Source organism: Phocoena phocoena, chromosome 18 (genome assembly GCF_963924675.1).
Source record: "Phocoena phocoena chromosome 18, mPhoPho1.1, whole genome shotgun sequence".
Lineage (NCBI taxonomy): Eukaryota > Metazoa > Chordata > Mammalia > Artiodactyla > Phocoenidae > Phocoena > Phocoena phocoena.
Window position 1 is genome coordinate 70,054,444 of NC_089236.1, and position 13,322 is coordinate 70,067,765.

General features: G+C 40.8%; 1 protein-coding gene across 7 annotated transcripts in view; it reads left to right on the forward strand.

Moving 5' to 3' along the window:
- Window positions 1-13,322, forward strand: part of PCCA (propionyl-CoA carboxylase subunit alpha) — a 350,996-nt gene that overhangs the window by 38,927 nt on the left and 298,747 nt on the right. The gene's annotated exons all lie outside the window — the stretch shown is intronic.

The window sequence follows — 13,322 nt, forward strand, 5'->3', positions numbered from 1 at the left end:
GTATATCTCTACATATTGACAGAACATCTCTAAGACATATTAAAGATCTAAAAAGAACTTGTAGAATGACATATATGATATGAAAATACTATTAATGTTTAAAAAAACCCACACTAAAAATATTTTATATTTTTATAGTTACATACATCATATAAAAGCACAGACGGGGGGTTCTCAACTGTGACACTATTGGCATTTTTGTTTTTTTTTCTTTGCGGTACGCGGGCCTCTCACTGTTGTGGCCTCTCCCGCTGTGGAGCGCTGGCTCAGCGGCCATGGCTCACGGGCCCAGCTGCTCCGTGGCATGCGGGATCATCCCGGACCGGGGCACGAACCCGCGTCCCCTGCATCGGCAGGCGGACTCTCAACCACTGCACCACCAGGGAAGCCCACTATTGGCGTTTTGGGTTAAGTAATTCTTTTTTATAGGTGGGTCTCTTGCTCATTGTAGAATGTTTCGAAGTATTTCTGTCCTCTACCCATTAGATCCCAGTAGCATCCCTCCATCCCAAAGTTGTGACAAGCAAAACTGTCTCCAGACATTGCCAACTGGGTGCTGCAGAACAAAGTTGCTCCCTATTGAGAGCCCCTGGTATATAGACAAAGGTCTAAGAATGCATACTCACTTGAGAAGAGATCACTGGAGAGAGAAAATGTAATGGGGATAGAGGGATGGTCAGTAGAGTTGTTAGCTTTATTTTGAACAGTAACAATGTTTTGGTATTATGTGTAATTAAAAAAAAAGGAAGAAACCAAAAGATACCTTTGCTTCTTTATAAGATCTCTCCTGTGTTAAATTTAAAAATGGTCAGTGGTCAAAAGAAGAAATACAAATAGCTCACAAACATGAAAATATGCCCAAAGGCACTAATAATTAGAGAAATGCAAATTAAAAAACTAGTAAGGAATCATTTTTCATTAGATATAAAATTAGACATGTTCAGTGATGGTATGATGTGGGGAAATTCATCTATGCTAGACGTGTTAATAGACATAAGCTTTTTTTTTTTTTTTTTTTTTTTGCGGTACGTGGGCCTCTCACTGCCGTGGCCTCTCCCGTTGCAGAGCACAGGCTCCGGACGCGCAGGCTCAGCGGCCATGGCTCACGGGCCCAGCCGCTCCGCGGCACGTGGGATCCTCCCAGACCGGGGCACGAACCCGTGTCCCCTGCATCGGCAGGCGGACTCCCATCCACTGCGCCACCAGGGAAGCCCTAGACATAAGCTTTTAAGCATGTAGTTTATATAGCTTTTATACTTCCAGGTATTTTTCTCACAGAAATATATACATGCATACAGATTGACATGTTCAGGGAATCTTATTGCAGCTTGTAACATCTGCAGATTAGGAGCAATATCAATTATTGGAGTAAAGGTTAAATATGTTATGGTTTACCCAGGTTACCAGGAATGTTATGTAGCAGTTAAGCAAGTTTCAAGAATAATATGTAGTGTGATACAGTTTATGGGAAGAAAATCTTAAGCACGATACAAAACCATACACTGTTTTATTTATTTTATTATTTATTTATTTTATTTTTTAATAATTATTATTTGTTTTTGTGGTACGCGAGCCTCTCACTGTTGTGGCCTCTCCCATTGGGGAGCACAGGCTCCGGACGTGCAGGCTCAGCGGCCATGCCTCACGGGCCTAGCTGCTCCGCGTCATGTGGGATCTTCCTGGACCGGGGCACAAACCTGTGTCCCCTGCATCGGCAGGCGGACTCTCAACCACTGCGCCACCAGGGAAGCCCTGTTTTATTATTTTTAAGATAAATTTATTTATTTGGCTGCATTGGGTGTTCGTTTCTGTGCGAGGGCTTTCTCTAGTTGCGGCAAGCGGGGGCTACTCTTCCTTGTGGTGTGTGGGCTTCTCATTGCAGTGGCTTCTCTTGTTGCAGAGCACGGGCTCTAGGCGTGCAGGCTTCAGTAGTTGTGGCACGTGGGCTCAGCAATTGTGGCTTGCGGGCTCTAAAGCACAGGCTCAGTAGTTGTGGCTCATGGGCTAAGTTGCTCTGCGGCATGTGGGATCTTCCCGGACCAGGGCTCCAACCTGTGTCCCCTGCATTGGCAGGCAGATTCTTAACCACTATGCCACCAGGGAAGTCCCTAAAACTGTACACTTTTATGTCTACTAGGCATATGAAAATATTTAGGTAAGTCTGAAAGGATGCATACAAAACTGTTGATAATTTCTTTTAGGGTAGGAGGTGGGACTGGGAGGCCTTTAAGGGGGTGAGAAGTAGTGGTTATCTGTATTGCTTAAACTTAAATTTTCTATCAAACTAGTTATATTCTTATATTACTTGGGTAATTAAAATAAAAAACAACATCTAGATGACTCACTTTTATGTGTAGCATTATCAATTAGTGGCACATAATGAGCAATGGTAGTGCTGGCCAGGCTCTAGTAGTTTTCAGTATCTCATGACATTGGTGGCTATTTGTATTTAAATTATTAGAACTGACATTTAACTATTCATATGGTTTGGAAACACTGTTTTAAAAAAATACACTTATTACAGTGGAAATATTTCTTAATCCTATTCTAGAATCTCACTGTGCCATTGTTTCAGAAATCTGTATTCAGAAATACATAACTATATTTAAGCCTTCATGACTAGAGCCTTGAGTGAATGTGTGATAGCTTTTCTTTAGTAAGTGGAAAATGATTGCAAGCTAGAGCTGTGCCCACTCTCATTATTGGTATTTGTTTTGTGTTCTTTTTTTCTTCCCTTGTTACAATTTTTCTTAAGTGCTTAAGTGGTACCATACACACACACTCACACACACACACACACACACACACACATATAACTTAACTATATAGCTAATTTCTGAAACTGTTTTATAACAACTGCTTGTCAGTGATAGTCTGGAAATTGTGATGAATCTATATAGTTTTTTTAAAATTGTAAAATTACATAACATGGAATTTACGACTTTATTAATTTCTAATTGTACAGTTCAGTGGCATGAAGTACATTTACAGTGTTGTGCAGCCATCACCACCATCCATCTCCAGAACTTTTTCCATTGAATCTCTGTAAATTTTATAGGATCTCTTTCTAGGTTGTCTTTTGTTTTCATGGCCATGCGTTTGCCTGCTGACAGTGGTTTTGTTTTCATCCTAGGGACTTCTAGTCAGTTTTGTGAGCCTAGGCATACACACTCACGTCTGTTAGGTATTTCTCTGAGGGTATCTCTCTGAAAAGTTATATCAGTCTGCAATCAGAAAGTTTTATTGAATACCTCGTGTGTGTACTGTGCTTTACCAACAGTTATAGAGAAAATAAAGTAGAATATTCTTGCATTCCCTATTTCCTAGCATTATGATTAAACCACATGAAAGACTAGTCTTCGGCTTTTCTTTCTTTTCTTGCTTCGAATTTGGTGTTCAGCCCAGGGAATTCTGGCTTCTATTTCTGTTATTCTACTAAGTTGGTCCCCAGAGTTGCCAGAGATCTGGTTCATTAGATCCAATAGCTAAATCCCCACCTTCTCTGGTCTATAGCAAGGTGCTTTCTGTCTATAGCACACAGCACTGGTGACTGTCTCTTCTGTTTTGATGCTTATTACTTCCTTACCATTTTCTAGTCCCTTTTGGGCCTCTATGCATTTGATACACTGTGTGTACTGCTAGAGTGCCCTTCTCAATTGGCTTCTATCTTAGGAATCTTCTTTGTCAGGTGAATCCTAACTTTCTCTTTATTGGTTACAGTCATTAATCAAACATTAATAGCATATAACACTGTGCTGTGTGCCAGGAGTGTCTCATATAGACCTCACAGCACAGTGGATTTAAAATTTTTATATGAAACTTCCTGATTTTTATTTAACAGTTTTATTGAGTTATAGTTTGCATATTGAGTTATAGTGTATTTTTAGAGTTGTGCGATGCTCACCACTGTTCACTTTTAGAACATAGCCATCCCCCAGAAGGATGTCTTGTGTCCCTCTGCAGTCACTCTTGTTCCCACCTTCACCTAGGTAGCCACTGATCTGCTTTCTGTCTATAGTTTTGCATTTTCTAAAAATTCAAATACATGGAATTATATAATATTTGGTCTTTTATGTCTGGCTTCTTTCACTTAGAATAATGTTTTTGAGATTGATTTATGTTGTTGCATGTATCAGTTTGTTGCCTTTTTTTGGCTGAGTAATATTCTGTTATATGAATAGAACACATTTTTGTCCGTTTACCAGCTGCTGGGCATTTGGATTTCCAGTTTTTGATTACTGTGAATAAGGCTGTTATGAACAATTGTGTATATGTCTTTGTATGGGCATATATTATCATTTCTCTTGGGTATATACTTAGGAGTGGAATTGCCTCGTCATTTGATAACTACTGAACTTTTTAAGTACTAACAGGCTGTTTCCCAAAGCAGTTGTACCATTTTACATTCCCACTAGCAGCGTATGAGGGTTCAAATTTCTCTTCCTTCTCACCAATGCTTGTCAGATACATCTGTCTTTTTGATTACAGACATCCTAGCAGGTGGAAAGTGGTATCACGTTGTGATTAACGGTGTCTTTGAAGAACAAAAGTTTTAAATTTTAATTAACTCTAATTTATCAATTTTTTTCTTTTATGGATCAGTCTTCAGGAGACTGACATCTATGGATTATATCTCTTGAGCTTCCTTGACCTCTGCCTCGGGTTGGCTATTTGAAGACATGAGCAGCAGATCAGGCTGTTTATCCCAGCTCCACTTCCGTGCCTTGCTGCAGTTCTCGCGGTGGCCACAACCTTTTAGGGCGGTAGTAACTGTTGGGTCACCCGTGCTCCCCAGCTCTCTGTGTTCTTCCCACTCTGAGCCCCTTCAGGACCACAGTGGCCATGGCTTCCCACTGTTGTTAGTCCCTGGAAACCTTGCCATCCTCTGTTGGTCCTTTAACTCTGCTCATGTCTTTGTTATTTTCAGTCAAACATGTTTGAATGTGCCACTTTATCCCTGGTTAATTCTGACTGACATACTAATTTGGACTGAAAAGCATTTCTAAGGTAGGGGTTGGAAAACCATGGCCCATGGGCTAAATCTGGACCAGTGCATGTTTCTGTAAATAAAGCTTTATTGAAACACAGCCGTGGCCATTTGGTTTTGTATTGTCTATGGCTGTTTTTGTGCTACAAAGGCAGAGTTGAGTGGTTTTGATAGAGACTGTGTTCTACAAAACTGAAAATATTTACAGTGTGGCCCTTTAAAGAGAAAGTTTTCTGATCCTAGTTCTAATGCATATAAGGTAGCTCTCAGAATCTCCAGAAGGGCCAAAAGATATGGATAACCCAGGGAGGCAAAATGAGTCTGTTACAGACAAACCCTACTTCCACTACTGACCATTGCTGGCAATTGTGATGTTCTGGGATTGGCCCAGAAGTTCTTCTAGAGCTGTCCTAGAAGAACTGACACCGTTAGTTCCATGTTTGTCAATGAGATGTTACCTGCCTGCAGGGATCCTGCCTCATATTGCTCTCACTTCTTTTTTTTTTTTTTTTTTTGCAGTAGGCGGGCCTCTCACTGTTGGGGCCTCTCCCGTTGCGGAGCACAGGCTCGACGCGCAGGCTCAGCGGCCAGGGCTCACGGGCCTAGCTGCTCCGCGGCATGTGGGATCTTCCCGGCCCGGGGCACAAACCTGTGTCCCCTGCATCGGCAGGCGGACTCTCAACCACTGCGCCACCAGGGAAGCCTGCTCTCACTTCTTTGAGTATGCCTGACTGGTGGAACTGAGGTCACTTATATGTGCCCTGACTGCCAAGAAGTCTGGGAAATGTTCTTTTTTGTTTTCTGCCCTTGATAGTGGAGGGAAGCAAGATAGAAAGGAGTGTTGGAATATCATTTAGTGAGCTCACCTGCAGCATTTGCCATGACAAATACCAACCAGTATCAGTTATTTTTCTTTTTAACTTTCCAAATTATGACATTTATTCTTATTTTCTTCTCCTCACCGCCCACAAACCAAACAAATAAACAACAACAAAAAACCCTAAAAGAGTTATGTGTCAGGGAAGTACCCCATGTCATAGAAGATGGCAAGGGTTAAATCTGTCACAACTCCATCGATGCCAGAAGAGGACAGCAGGACTTCACTGATCAAAGGAAGACAGTTTACTGCTCTCAACAAAGCTAATAGTAGGAGCATCAGCACAGTAGCATCTTGAGTCCCACAGGGGGGCTGTGATTGGTCTATTTAGCCCCAACAAATACAGTGTGTGTGTCACAGTTAAGGAACACAGGGCTGTCAAGAACTGTGAAGGGTCTGAAACTTGTAAGCTAACAAGTTAGCCTCTCACCGTTTCAGTGGGTGCTGGTAGAAGATACAAGACTGCTGGGTCAGCGATGAAGGACAGTTTATTACAGCCGTAGCAAGATCAGAGTATCAGCATTTAAAAAAAATTTTATTGGAACATAGTTGATTTACAGTGTTGTGTTAGGTTCACGTGTACAGCAAAGTGAATCAGTTATATGTATACATATATCCATTCTTTTTTTAGATTCTTTTCCCATATAGGCCATTACAGAGTATTGAGTAGAGTTCCCTGTGATATACAGTAGGTTCTTATTAGTTATCTATTTTATATATAGTAGTGTGTATATGTCAATCCCAATCTTCCAATTTATCTATCCCCCCAGAGTATCAGTAATTTTACCTTGATTTCCCAAGTCCCAGTTCCCATAGGTGATATGAAGAGGGTCAGGTGATACCTGCACATGCAGTGGTTTGCATCATGGGACAAGAACCCTGAGCTTTAGGGTTCTTCTTACATAATGAGTCTTTTCTAACGGCTCTTACTTAGCACCCCTGCCTCTTGCTCCAGAGTGAGACACTACCCTGTTCTTCTAGGGCTGTTGGCTATACGGACACTTTTGCAAATAGAGTTTGAAAAAAAGGCAGTTCGTGCCTTGCTCACATGATGTGAGCACAAAATTTTTGCTAGCTAGGGCCAAGGATTCAGCACCTTTTTTAGCAAAGTAGCAAACAAACTAGTGCCCCTCCCTCAGGAAGCAAGTATATAATAGTCACACTATGGTTGCTTTTCTGTCTTAGTTGCCAATGTGACTAGTTACAGAAACAGCTCAGGATCAAGGGATGGTTTAGACTTTGCTGTTTGGAGCACTCAGCAAGGATGTTCGGGGTGCTCGGGCCCTGTGGTGAACTGTCTGCCCAAAGTGTAAAACTACCAATTATTTCCCTCTCTGATTCTCATAAACTCTCAGATTGGCATGCCGTGTTCTAGTGCAGTTACTACTTGCATTTCACTAATCTGCTTCGTCTCATTAATAAGAATTGAGTCAGTTTTTGTGGTAGTGATTATATTAGCATGTTATTACAAGTAATAGATATTGATGTTATGCAATACAGTGGTTCAAATAGGGTGACTTTCAGATGTTCTCTTACATAACATCTGGCCATTTTAGGTTAAGGAGGCCAGTCTATTTCAAAGGACATGCAGGGACTCTGGATGTTTGTTGCTCTGCCATCGCCTAGGGTAGCGGTCCCTAACCTTTTTGGCACCAGGGACCGGTTTCATGGAAGGTAGTTTTTCCATGGACTGGGGTGTGTGGGGGGTGGTTTTGGGATGATTCAAGCGCGTTACATTTATTGTGCACTTATTTCTATCATTATTACGTTGTACTATATAATGAAATAATTTACAACTCACCAGAATGCTGACGGGAAGCGGAGCTCAGGTGGTAATGCAAGTGATGGAGAGCGGCTGTAAATACAGATGACGCTTCGCTAGCTTGCCACTGCTCACCTCCTGCTGTGCGGCCTGAGGGTTGGGACCCTCGCCCTAGGGCATGGGTGGTCCAACTTTTCCTCTAAAGGCCTAATAGTAAATTAAGTTTTGTGGACTGTACAATTCAGCTCTACCATTGTAGCACAAAAGAAGCCATGGGCAATAAGTAAATGAATAAGTATGGCTGTGTTCCAATAAAATTTCATGTACAAAAACAGACACTGGGCTGGATTTGGCCTTCACTATAGTTTGCTGTCCCCTGCCCTAGGGATTACCTTAGTTTGCATAGTTAAATTTGGTTGCTGCAATATTTATGTTCCAGGTCAAGGGAAAGAACACGGTCAAAATTTAGAGAAATATGCTTGTGTTTAAGTTGTAGATGATTTGGAAGTTGTACATTTCACTTTCTGATCCCAGTGACATGAACTTATAACACAAGAGTGTCTGATAAATTTGATCCTACCCCTGCTGCTTTCTCTGCAGTTGTGGCTCGAGAATTTCTGTAGAGAAGAGCTTCAGGCAGCACAGGGCATGGGGAGTGGGGGCTTTGGGAGCTTGTCTTTGAAGTACGTAAGAGGCTTGCTTGCTTTCCTTCCGTCTCTTTTTTTCTGTCTATCTTTCCTGTCTTTGCCTCCCTCCCTCCCTTCCCCTTTCCTTCTTTTCTTTCTCTTCCCCCCCTCCCCTTTTAAATACTAGTTTGTATTTATTGTGTGTGTGTTGGGGAGAGATGGGCTCTATCCCTCCCCCCCATCTGTTGCCTCCCAGTACCTCTTAGCTCTGCCACTGCTCGCTTGTCAGAAATACTGGAGATGATTTCATCTCTCGGGTGTTTTTAGCTCCTTAGTTTCCGTAGATTCCTTTCCAAAGGCATTTGTTCAAGTTTTTCTTAAGCTAAAACCACACTCCAAACCCTTTCTCAGCTATCACTCTGCCTCTCCTAAACTCTACAACCCATCGTACCAACACCCTTGCCCCTGACCTTCCAAACGTACCTCAGTTTCTTCCCAGCTGTAGCCCACAATCCATTTCACTGTGGTCTCAGCTCATCAACATTGCTTTTGCTAAGGTTTTCCTCTCATACTTGGCATCTCATTCCCCCTCCTCCATCCCTCTGACTCTCCCTGGATGATTCTACCAGGGTCAGTGGTAGGAGAATATGGTTCTAGTCATGCTGCTCTGCCTTCTTTTGTTACTTGCCATATCCTCAGAAGCTCATTCCTGCCAAACAAAGACTAAAAAAACTTGGTTTTGGTTACAGGATTGATTCAGGGTCAATCCCTTTTGTGATGTGAAAACAAGATTGTAGAAAATGGGTTGGGAGTTTTACATCCGGCAAAAACCTTCTCTCTTTTTCCCTGTAATTTTTAATTTTTGGTTTTACCACTTCAAAAATTATATAAATTATAACAGCAGAAAAAATAGTAAAGTTACTAATCCCTCCATCTAAAAATAATTGTGAATAAATTTGTCATGCTACACATGTAGTTACACAAAATGGAATCAAAGCAAATGTAATATTTACTGACTTAAAAAAATTCTTTATTTTCTAAGGATCAAAATGCCTTTCTAGAAAGGATGTGCCAGAATACTAGTCTGTTGGCATTTGTATGTCTCTTTAGACCTCAGACACTTTGCATTAAATAGAAGAATTCTTTTTTCTTTAGAAATAGGGTTTTGTCTTATTTGAAAAAGATTTTTTTCCCAGTTCTTCAAATTAAGATTGATGCAGTTGGCATTCCTTTCTTTCACTTTTCAGTCTTTAAGGGTACTTTTTGTTTGTTGGTGATGTTTGGGAATTTGGTTAGATTTGGTAGATGCTAAAGTCTGACCAGATTGTGTGAGGTATTGCTATTCTCAGGCAAGGAGGGCGTCTAGTATGTATTATGTCCTATAGGTAGTCAACCCACTGTTTTGTTTGCATTGAAGGATGTCACAAGGAAAACTCAAGTATTCATGGACATGGTAAATAGTGCCCATGTGACTGCAGATCTTATTGACTGATAGGTTTCAAAAAAAAAAATCTCCTAGCATGAAAAAACATCTTTAAAGCTGCTTTTCTTTCCTATTTTTCTCAGTTTCTATTTGTTTAGAAGGTATTTAAAAACTTTCCCTCTCAGATCTGGCCTAGTGTACTTTTTAAACTAAGGTGCAACCTATTTGATAAGGTTAGGGACCAAGCAGAGTTATCTTTTTATCATATCTTAGGCATCTAATGGACTAATATGAAATTTTCCATTAACTCAAAGTTTTAAAATTGAGGCACAATTTTTAACCTATTTATGTCTAAGCATTTAAGTTAATTAAACAGAAAGTCAATAAGGAAGGTGATTTTTTTTCAGTCCTGTAAATTGAAAAGCACATCCTTTGTTCTGCTAGATCATTATTTGGAAAATAAAAGGCTGATACAAGTAATCTTCCTCTATTTAAAGAATAAAAAATTTTCCAAATATAAAACTAAATGCTTGAGGAGGAAACTAATAATCTTTAAAACCCCTATTGGAAACTTTTCTATTGGAAAAGTTTGTGAAGACTAACTCCTTTACTTAGTATTGCTACTTAAAATCTTCTGTTTTTCTGTTTGAAACTTGTAGTCAGCAATATTGTGGTTAATTGATTAATTCAGGTTAAGCTTTCCATGATTGTTATATTTTCCTTTTACTATTGAAATATATAGAAAAGGAATCAATATTTTTCAAGATACTGAAATTATTATTTTTTTTTTTAAGATACTGAAATTTTTGAGACAGATACATCTAGTCAGTGTAGGTGAAGATAAGTCATTCTTGGGGCTTCCCTGGTGGCGCAGTGGTTGAGAATCTGCCTGCCAATGCAGGGGACACGGGTTCGAGCCCTGGTCTGGGAAGATCCCACATGTCGCGGAGCAACTAGCCCCGTGAGCCACAACTATTGAGCCTGCGCGTCTGGAGCTTGTGCTCCACAACAAGAGAGGCCGCGACAGTGAGAGGCCCGCGCACCGCGATGAAGAGTGGTCCCCGCTTGCCGCAACTAGAGAAGGCCCTCGCACAGAAACAAAGACCCAACACAGCCAAAAATAAAAAAAAATATATTTTAAAAAAGATAAGTCATTCTTCAGAAGAGCCTTTGCACTGCTTGAATGCAGTTTGTTTTGTATTATTAAAGAAATAATAATCACCTTAGTCATTTAGAGCAACAATAACAACAAAATTGAAATTGAGTTTCAAAAGTTGTTTTAAACTGTCCTTTCACGGTTGACTCAGAAGTATGTCCTTGGGAACTAAGGCAGCAGAGGGTTCTAGTTTTTTTCTTTCAAATGGCTTTGCCAAGCATTTTTGCTAGTACTGACCCTGTGCTAGACTGTGGGCTTGAGATGTTAATATAGGCCTTTACCCTAAAGTAAGGTTTGTTTCTGAGAAATAGAAGAAAAGAAACCAACCAACCCCTTTAGAAAAAGCATGTTTTGCCTTTCTTTGTAAAGTCCCTAAGTAGTTTTTAAAAATTTTTTTGCGGTACGTGGGCCTCTCACTGCTGTGGCCTCTCCCGTTGTGGAGCACAGGCTCCGGATGCGCAGGCTCAGCGGCCATGGCTCATGGGCCTAGCCGCTCCGCGGCATATGGGATCTTCCCGGACTGGGGCACGAACCCGTGTCCCCTGCATCGGCAGGCGGACTCTCAACCACTGCGCCACCAGGGAAGCCCCCCTAAGCAGTTTTGACCTGCTTTTGATGTATTTATTTGAATGGTTATTCAAACAGTATTAATGATCTGCTAAAATGTTAGGCTCTGAGCTAGGTTCTCAGTATGTTTACAAAGAGTTTGTGATAACAGGAAAAATGCCTATTATGATGATAGTTAAAAAACAAAAGGATGAAAAATTATATATGCAGTTTGGTTACAAAAGTATATTTAGAGAAAAGACTGGAAGTAAATAAGTCAAAATATTATTAGGATTCCCCTCCTTTTAAACTTTTTTCTTTTTTTGGTGGTACGCGGGCCTCTCACTGCTGCGGCCTCTCCTGTTGCGGAGCACAGGCTCCGGATGCGCAGGCCCAGCGGCCATGGCTCACGGGCCCAGCCGCTCCGCGGCATGTGGGATCTTCCCGGACCGGGGCACGAACCCGTGTCCCCTGCATCAGCAGGCGGACTCTCAACCACTGAGCCACCAGGGAAGCCCCTTTTTAAACTTTTTGATGCCTATTTATTATAGAAAATTTGGACACAGGGATGCATGTGTATATATTTTAATCCCCCTCCCCACCATGTACAACTCTCAGTTGCCATATGTATTGCTAAGATTGGAGATTTAATTTAGTGTAGCTTTCTACCTCAAAGACAGTGGCTTAACATGAAAATTATTAAATAAACAGTCATCCAAGTGTATCTGAATTTAAAAGCTTGTAGCAATAAAACTGTGCTGGGAGAGATTTTTTAAGAAAAGGAATTTAAGACACAACTTCTGCCTTGCAGGACCTTATGATCTGGAAAAGGAGAGTGTATAAATTGTAACAGACATAATCTGTAAAGGAGTCAAAATGACATTACTGGGCAGGATGCGATTAAATGCCAAAATTTGCACCTTGTACTACTGGAGTTCAGAGTAAAGGAGATTCATCTGAAGACCCAGTGGTAGAAGTAGAACTTTAAATGCATCTTTAATAATAGGTAGTACCTGGCGGGAAATAAGATATACAGAGTAAGTGTAGATTTAACTTTAAATACTTTATCCCCACCTGACTAATGCACTTTTTTTTTTTTTTTTTTGCAGTACATGGGCCTCTCACTGCTGTGGCCTCTCCCGTTGCGGAGCTCAGGCTCTGGACGCGCAGGCTCAGCGGCCATGGCTCACGGGCCCAGCCGCTCCGCGGCATGTGGGATCTTCCCAGACCGGGGCACGAACCCGTGTCCCCTGTGCCACCAGGGAAGCCCCTGACTAATGTATTTTTTTTCAAAGGATTGTTCAGTATTCAATTTCTTTCTTATAGAAAAAACCCACAACCACAATTACAAAAGCAAAATTGCTGTTGTAAAAAATTGCTGAACTGGGCAGAGGGCAGTAGAAGCGGGGGCATTCTGGTCTGAGGGGAGAAGAGCAACTTGAAGTTGGGAATAAGCAAGATATAAAGGAGAGTCTTGCTTTGAACATGGGAATATTTAGGATCCTTTTGCGAGCTTGGCTGCCTTTCCTTGGGTGTTATTAAAGAAATTAAACTGCATAGATTTGAGTCTTTTATATTAAGATATTGATCTATTAATCCCTTGGGTAGCAAGTATCTTTAACCTTTCAATACACAATATAATTTTTTACTTAGTTTGAAAATATTTATTGAATAGATAAAGAGAACTCTGTGCTTTCTGAAAGGTGACTTGATTTTTTTTTTGATAGACCTCATTTAAAACAATGCTTCTTTAAAAACTACTTTACATCTGAAGAATATAACTTAGCAATACTCAAGAATATTTTCCACCTTAGACTTTTTGGAGGAGGGTCATACATGTCCAGGCATATGAATGTGTTCCAGTTTTTAATGTCTGCCTTGTAAAATAAATTTAAACGGAGTTTAAATTTATTTAAACTTACACTGGAAAACTTAGGAAAAGCCG